Below are 8855 nucleotides of genomic sequence, written 5' to 3'. Positions count from 1 at the left end.
GGTGAACCAGGAGCAGAGAGTAGAGAGCCAGTGGAGGTAGGGTGAAAGCCTGACTAACCTAAGATAAGCCACAGAGGCTTTGACTGTGGAAGTCTGGGTCCAAGGTGATGGGGGCTCTGGCTGTGGGACTTGCAAAGTGCTGTTGGACATTAATCCACTAGCCATGGACACGAGCTCCATACTTTCAGGGGAGACCTCTTCTCAGAAAAAACACAGTCACAACCCCTCCCCTTCCCACCCCCCCCACCACCCCCAGGTTCAGAGTTCACTCAGCTAAAAGGGTTTTAACATTCTTGCCCCAGGGCCCAGCCCACATTGTTCAAAGATAATTCAGATCTTACTGCTGCCCCTCTCCCCCTCCAGGCCTAGGGAGAGGGCCTCAAATCAAGACACAGACACTCCAGAGAATGCAACCAGGGCCCCCTACTGGCAGGCCCACTTGGAGTATCTAAGCCCAATGAGCAAAGACTCTAGGATTTTCTTTTTTTTTTTTTCAGCCTTCTGGATCTATCTTTATTATATTTATTTTTATTTTTATACAAATGATGTTTTTCATATACATTACTAAAATATTCTCAAGAGTAAACATAATAACCCCTCCCCTGAAAAAATACAGGCCCTGGTGAGCAATAAAGTAAAGAGAAAAAAATTAAAATTAAAATTAAAAAAATAATAATGGGGCAGCTATGTGGCACAGTGGACAGAGCATTGACCCCAGACTCAGGAGCACCCGAGCTCAAATGCAGCCCCAGACACCCAACAATCACCTAACTGTGTGACCCTGGGCAAGTCATCCCAAACTTACTGCCCTGCAAAAACAAAAAAAAATACAAAACAACAAAATAATAATAATAATGATAATAATAATAATAATAATAATAATAATAATAATAATAATAATGAAAATGTGCTTCAGTCTGTGTTCCAACACCACTAGCTCTGTTGTGGGTGGATCACATTCTTTATGATAAGTCTATGACAAAAGTAACTTCCATATTTTTCCGCCATTACCATTGCTGATCTCAACTCCCTCCATTCATACTTCCCCACTACCATACACTGTATTTTCTCTCTTCCTTCACTCTTTCTCTCTTCTTAAATGTGCTGTAGGGAAGCTGAGTTGTGCAGAAGACTGATCAACAGCCCTGGGGCCAAGAGGTCCCAAGCCCACATATCACCCCCTAAGACCCAGCAACCAACCGGCCCTGTGGCCCAGACAGGCCATCCAATCTCAGCCCCTTGCAAGAAGTAAAAAAGAAAATATGTTATATATGACCACTCCCCCCCACAGTGCACCCTCTCCTCCATCACTCACATCCCCCCTTCCCATCCCCCTTCTCTCCTTCTTACTCTAGATGTTTATACCCTATTTATATTTATATTTATACCCATTCCGAGCCACCTCTGATGAGAGATGGTTCCCTCATTCCCCCTTGCCTTCCCCTCTTCCATATCACTGCAATAAAAAAATCTGATTATATGAAATATCTTAGGCTCTTCCACCTCTCCTTTCTCTTTCTCCCATTACATTTCCCTTTTAGTCATTGATTCCATTTTTACAATATATTTTATCTACAAATTCAGCTCTCTCCTGTGCTTCATCTAGAAAAACCTCCTTCTACCTGCTCTATTAAATGAGCAGTTTCTTATGAGTATTATCAGTATCATTATTCTATGCAGGAATACATGAAGCTCATCATTATTAAGTCCCTCATATTTTACCCTTCTCCTCCACTCTCTATGCTTCACCTGAGTCCTGTATTTGAAGATCAAACTTTCTGTTCAGCTCTGGCCATTTTAACAGGAACAGCTGAAATTCCCATGGTTCACTAAAAGTCCATCTTTTTCCCTGGAAGAGGCTGTTCAGTTTTGCTGGGTAGTTGATTCTCGGTTGCATTCCAAGCTCTTCTGCCTTCCAGAATATTATATTCCAAGCCCTACGAGTCTTTAATGTAGTTGCTGCCAAATCCTGTGTGATCCTGACAGCAGCTCCATGCTGCTTGTAATATTTTCTCTTGGACTTGGGAGTTCTGGAACTTGGCTATAATATTCGTGGGGGTTGGATCTTTTTGGATCTCTTTCCGGGGGAGATTGGTGGATTCTCTCAATTTCTATTTTGTCCTCTGCTTCTAGGATATCTGGGCAATGATTTTTTTTTAATACACTACTAAAATATTCTTGTTTAAGAGTAAGCATAATACCCCCTCCCCAAAAAATATAGACCTGCATGAGCAATAAAGAAATTTAAATTTAAATTTAAAAAATAATAATGGGGGCAGCTAGGTGGCACAGTGGACAAAGCACTGGCCCACTGCCCCAGACTTGAGTTCTTTAAAAACGATGCCAAGGGAGATCATGAATTTCAGCTATCCCAATAATTTTTAAATTATCTTTCCTGAATCTGTTTTCCAGATCAGCTGTTTTTTTCAATGAGATGTTTCACATTTTCTTCTAATTTTTCATTCTTTTGGTTTTGAAGTATTGTGTCTTGACTTCTCATAAAGTCAGCAGTTTCCTTTAGCTCCATTCTAGAGCTGAAGGATTTGTTTTCCTGAGCTTTCTTATTTCTTTTCCCATCTGGCCAATTCTGCTTTTTAAAGCATTCTTCTCCTCAATAAATTTTTGAACTGTTTTATCCATTTGGCCTATGCTGGTTTTTAACATAATTTTCTTCAGCATATTTTTGGATCTCCTTGACTAATTTGCTGACTTCATTTTCATGTTTTTCCTGCATTTCCCTCATTTCTTTTCCCAATTTTTCTTCTATCTCCCTTACTTGAATTTCAAAATCTTTTTTTGAGCTCTGTCATAGTCTGAACCCAATTTCTGTTTTTCTTGTAGTCTTTAGATGCAGGAGCTTGTACTTCCTCATCTTCAGATGAGTATTTTGATCCTTCTTGGGATCATAGACAATGTATTTCTCAATGGTGATCCTCTTTTTTCTCTGTTTACTCATTTCCCCAGCCTGTGCCTGATCTTGGGGTGCTTCCTGAGCTTTTGAGTATTATTGGGACACCCCCCCCCCCAAACAAGGATCTCAGTGTATGAGGCTCTGTCTTCCCTCCTGGTCTGTGAATGACCGTAAGCAGACTCCTCTGCTGTGGGGCTGAGGTTGGGGGGGGGCCCTGCTGTTCTATGGGGAGGGTCTAGAATACAATTAGGATCTGAATGTGGTGAGAACCCCAAAGTCCTGTTCCAGGGACAGAGGACAAATCTTGGAAGTCTCTCTCCACTCCCCTACCTTTGGTAGGTTGAGCACTCAAGGCTCAGGGACTCCTGCTTACCAGCTCTGCCTGCTTCTGGTTCCTGGATCTGGGCTGCCAAGGCCATGCTGCTCGCCGAGTGCCCTGAGGGCTGGGCTTCATGCACTTGCCCTGGCAGAGGTCCCTCAGCTGATCTTCCAAGTTGTGGTGGGTGCTCCCCGGGGTATAGGTCAGGACACTGCCCCTGCTGCCATGAGCCATGGCTCCCAGTGCCCTGGGGCTACCTCCAGGAGGCTGAAGTTCCTTCACTCTGGCCAACTGCCCCTCTAACCCTGTGAAGCAGAGCCTTTCCACTGCTTTCCAGGTTACCTTGGGCTGGGGAACTGACTCACTGGATCTTTCTGTGGGTTTTGTCTCGCAAAAGTTTAGTTAGAGTCACTATTATATGAGTTTTGAAATATTACATATAGAGAGAGAGCACCTAAGAGAGGCTCTTCTCCTGTCACCATCTTGGCTCAACACCCCCCCACCCAGGATTTTCAATACCAAAGATCTGTGAACCAGCCCCTCCCCCAACACAAGATCCTAGGTAAATAAAGAAAAGCCACCAGAAAGGGTTGGGGAGGGTCCATATAAAACTACCTAGAAGGGAAAGGCCCTAACTCAGGAAGATATAGAACTTCTATGGAGTAATATGATTTGTTCTACAGCCCAGAAAGACTTCCTAGAAGAAATCAGGAAGGAGTTAAAAATCAATTGGAATAACTGGAAAAAGAATCTCAAGAGATAATTAATACTTTGCAAGAGAAAATTAACTTCTCACAACAAGAAAACAAATTTTTGGAAAATACAATTGGACAAATACAAAAAGAAAATAATTCTCTCAAAACTACACTTGGGCAAATGGAACTCTTTCAAAAATATAATTGATCAGTTGGAAAAAGGAGTTGCAAAAAGTAAATGAAGAAAATTCTTCTCTAAAAAATAGAAAGGAATCTGTGGAAACTAATGACTTCATGAGACTATAAGAATCTGTTAAACTAAACCAAAAAAATAAAAAAAATAGAAGAAACTGTAAAATACCTCATCTGCAAAATGACTGATCTTGAGAATAGAACAAGGAAAGACAACCTAAAGATCATTGGGCTTCTTGAAAACAATGAAGAGAAAAAAAGCCTGGACTTAATATTACGTGATTTAGTGATGGAAAATTGCCTTGACATCATGGAAACAGAAGGCAAAATAGTTACTGAAAGAGTACACTGATCTCCTCCAGAAAGGAATCTCAAAATGAAAACACCAGGAAATATTGTGGCCAAATTTCAGAACTATCAGATAAAACAGAATATCCTGCAAGCAGCCAGAAAGAAAGAATTTAGATATCAAGGAGCAACAGTAAAGATTACACAGGACCTGGCTGTATCAACATAAAGGGATCAAAGAGCAAAGGAGTTTGAAATGCAGCCAAGAATAAAACTGAGCCTTCTCTTCCAGGGGAAAAGATGTACATCTAACGAAATAGGAGACTTCCATCTCTTCTTGATGAAAAGATCAGAGCTAAATAGAAAATTTGGACATCAAACAGGAGACTCAAGAGACCCATGAAAAGGTTAAAAAAAAGGGTAAAGAAAAAAAAAACTGCCAATAAGATGAAATTGGCTATATCCCTACCTGGGAAAAAGATTCACATAACTATCAAGAATTGTAACACTATTAGAGAGAAATACTTAGCCAGAAGTCATGGACACTTATGACTTACCTGTGACTCTATCTGTGATAGAATTATTTAAAAACATTATTTCCTTAAAAGGGGGGGACAGTAAAGAGATGGGAGGATGGAGGAGATTGAATGGGGTGAATCACATTATATAAAGAGGTTCAAAGGACTTATTGCAATAGTGGGAAAGAAAGGAGGAGGTGAGAACGGCCTGAATCTTACTTTCATCAGATTAGGCCTAAAGTTAACATATATACACACACACTCAGTTAAGTTGAGAAACTTATCTTACCTTTCAAGTATAAAAAGGGGAAGGGTGGATGGGGATGAAAAGAGGAACTAACAGAAAGAAGAAGAAGCAAAGGGAAGGGGGAAAGAAATTGGGGGGTTGGATACAAGGGGACAAATATGCTGAAGGTGATGGTATTCAGAAACAAAATATTGGGGAAACTGGATAAAGTGAAAAAAGGGCAAAAATATAACCAGAGAAAGATAGCATGGAGGGCAAAAAAGAATTAGTAATCATAACTTTGAATGTGAATGGGATAAACTCTCCCATAAAATGTAAGCAAATATCAGAGTGGATTAAAAACAAGAATCCTACAATATGCTTACAAGAAAATCATTTGAAGCAGAGAGATACACAGAGAGTAAAGGTAAAAAGTTGGAGCAAAATATATTTTTGCTTCAGTTGAAATGAAAAAAAGCAGGGGTAGCTATCCTTATCTCAGACAAAGCAACTGCAAAAATAGATCTCATTAAAAAAGATAAGGAAGGAAACTACATCCTCCTAAAAGGTACCATACATAATGAAGCAATTTCAATACTAAATATGTATGTACAAAGTGGTATATAGCATCCCAATTTTCAGAGGAGAAGTTGAAGTAGATACAGGATGACATAGAAAAATTCTACTGGTAGGAGACCTCAACTTCCTGCTCTCAGATTTAGATAAAATCTAACCATAAAATAAATAAGAAGGAAGTTAAGGAGGTAAATACAACGTTAGGAAATCTAGACATGATAAAATTTTAGAGAAAGCTGAATGGGGATAGAAAGGAATATACCTTTTTTTTCCCCCGCAGTACATGGCACCTATACAAAAACTGACCATGTACTAGGCCATAAAAACCCTAATAATCAAATGCAGAAAGGAAGAAATAGTGAATACATCCTTCTCAGATCCTAATGTAATAAAAATCACATGCCATAATGGGCCAAGGAGAGACAGACCTAAAACTAATTGGAAACTAAATAACCTCATTTTAAGGAATGAGTGGATCAAACAACAAATTATAGAAGGAATCAATGATTTCATCCTAGATAATGATAATAAAGAGACAACATACCAAAAGTTATGGGATACAGCCAAGGCAATTGTCAGGGAATATGTTATAGCTTTAAATGTTTACATGAATAAACTGGAGAAAGAGGAAATCAATGAACTAAACATGCAACTAAAAAAATTAGAGAAAGAACAAATGAAAAACCCTCAATCAAATACCAAATTAGAAATTCTAAAAGTTTAAAGGAGAAATTAATAGAATTAATAAATAAACCCAAGAGTTGATTTTATGAAAAACCAATAAAATTGATAAACCTCTGGTTAATTTGATTAAAAAAGGAAAGTAGGAAACCAAATTACCAGCATCATAAATGAAAAAAGGTGAATTCACCACCAATGCCCAACTGTATGCTAATAAATTTGATAATCTAAGTGAAATGGATGAATATTTACAAAAATATGAGGAAATGAAATATTTAAATAACGCTATCTCAGAAAAAGAAATTCAACAAGCCATTACTGAAATCCCTCAGAAAGAAATCTCCAGGGCCAGATGGATTCACAAGTGAAGTCTATCAAATATTTAAGGAACATAGTTCCAATTCTGTATAAACTCTTTGGAAAAATAGGGGAAGATGGAACTCTGCCTAACTTTTTCTGTGACATCAATATGGTGCTGATACCTAAACCAGAAAGAGTTAAAACAGAGAAAGAAAATCACAGACCTATCTCCCTGATGAATATAGATGCAAAAATCTTAAATAAAATTCAAAAAAGTAATTAAAAATAAAAATTGCAAAGTGATTACAGCAAGTTATCACTAGGATAATACACTATGACCAAGCAGGATTTATCCCAGGAATTTAAGGTTGGTTCAATATTAGGAAAACTGTCAGTTTAATTACCTATATCAATAACAAACCTATCAGAAATCATATGATTATATCAATAGATGCTGAAAAAGTCTTTGATAAAATACAACACCATTCCTACAAAAATACTAGAGAGCATAAAAACAAATGGATTGTTCCTTAGAATGATAAGCAGTATCTATCTGATGCCATCAACAAGCATTATATGCAAGGGGGATAAGCAAGAGGCATTCCCAATAAGATCAGGGGTGAAACAAGGATGGCCATTATCACCACTACTGTTCAATACTGTGTTAGAAATGTTAACTTCAACAATAAGAGAAGAGAAAGAAACTGAAGGAATAGAATTGGGAAGGAAGAAACAAAACTCTCACTCTTTGCAGATGACATGATGGTATACCTAGAGAATCCTAAAAAATCATCTAAAAAAACTACTAGAAACAATTAGCCACTTTAGCAAAGTCACAGGATATAAAATAAATCCTCATAAATCCTCAGCATATAAATATATATATATATATACATATATATATATAGCAAAATACAGCAGTCAGAACTAGAAAGAGAAATCCCACACGAAATAACTTCATACAATATGAAATATATGAAATACTTGGAAGTTCACCTGCCAAGGCAAACTCAGAAACTCTATGAAAACAACTACAAAACACTTCTCTCACAAATCAAATCAGATTTAAAAAACTGGGCAAACATCAACTGTTTGTGGATAGGCCAAGCTAATATAATAAAAATGACAATTCTACCTAAATTAAACTACTTATTTATTACCCTACCAATCAAAATCCCAAAAATCTACTTTAATGAGTTAGAAAAAATTCTAAATAAATTCATAAGGAGAAATGAAAAGTCTAGAATTTCCAGGGATTTAATGAAAAAAAAGTGCAAAAGAAGTTGGCCTAGTCCTACCAGATCTAAAATTATATTATAAAGCATCAGTCATCAAAACTGAGCGGTGGATCAGTGGAATAAATTAGGTGCAACAGCAGGAAATGATTATAGTAATCTGCTGTTTGATAAACCCAAGAGTCCAGTTTTAGGGATAAAAACTCTTTCTTTGATAAAAACTATTGGGAAAATTGGAAGCTAATATGGCAGAAACTCAGATCAGACCAATACCTCACACCTTATACCAACATAAGATGAAAATGATACAGGATTTAGACATTAAAGGACAATATTTTAAGCAAATTAGGAAATCAAAGAATAGTTTACCTATCAGATCTATGGAAAAGGACCTAGTTTATAACTAAGGAAGAGATGGAGAATATCATTAAAAACAAACTAGATCATTTTGATTAAATTATATTAAAATGCTTTTGCACAGACAAAACCACTGTAACCAAGATCAAAAGAAATGTAGTAAATTGGGAAACAATTTTTACAACTAGTATTTCTGACATAGGACTCATTTCTAAAATATATGGGGAACTGAGTCAGATCTAAAAAAAAAAGCCATTCCCCATTTGAAAAATAGTCAAGGGATATGCAGAGGCAATTTATAGATGAGGAAATCAAAGCTATCCATAGTCATGAAAAACTGCTCTAAATAATTACTTAATATGTTAACATTAATAAGTTAATATGGCAGAAAAATGCAAATTAAAGCATCCCTGAGGTACTACCTCACACCTTGCAAACTGGCTAATATGACCAGAAAGCACAATGATCAATGTTGGAAGGGATGTGGGAAATTGGGGACACTAATGCATGTGTTTTTTTTTTGGCAAGGCAATAGGGGTAAGTGACTTGCCCAAGGT

Source organism: Macrotis lagotis, chromosome X (genome assembly GCF_037893015.1).
Source record: "Macrotis lagotis isolate mMagLag1 chromosome X, bilby.v1.9.chrom.fasta, whole genome shotgun sequence".
Taxonomy (NCBI): Eukaryota; Metazoa; Chordata; class Mammalia; order Peramelemorphia; family Peramelidae; genus Macrotis; species Macrotis lagotis.
The sequence above is the reverse complement of the archived record's forward strand: the minus strand, read 5'-3'. Positions refer to the sequence as shown.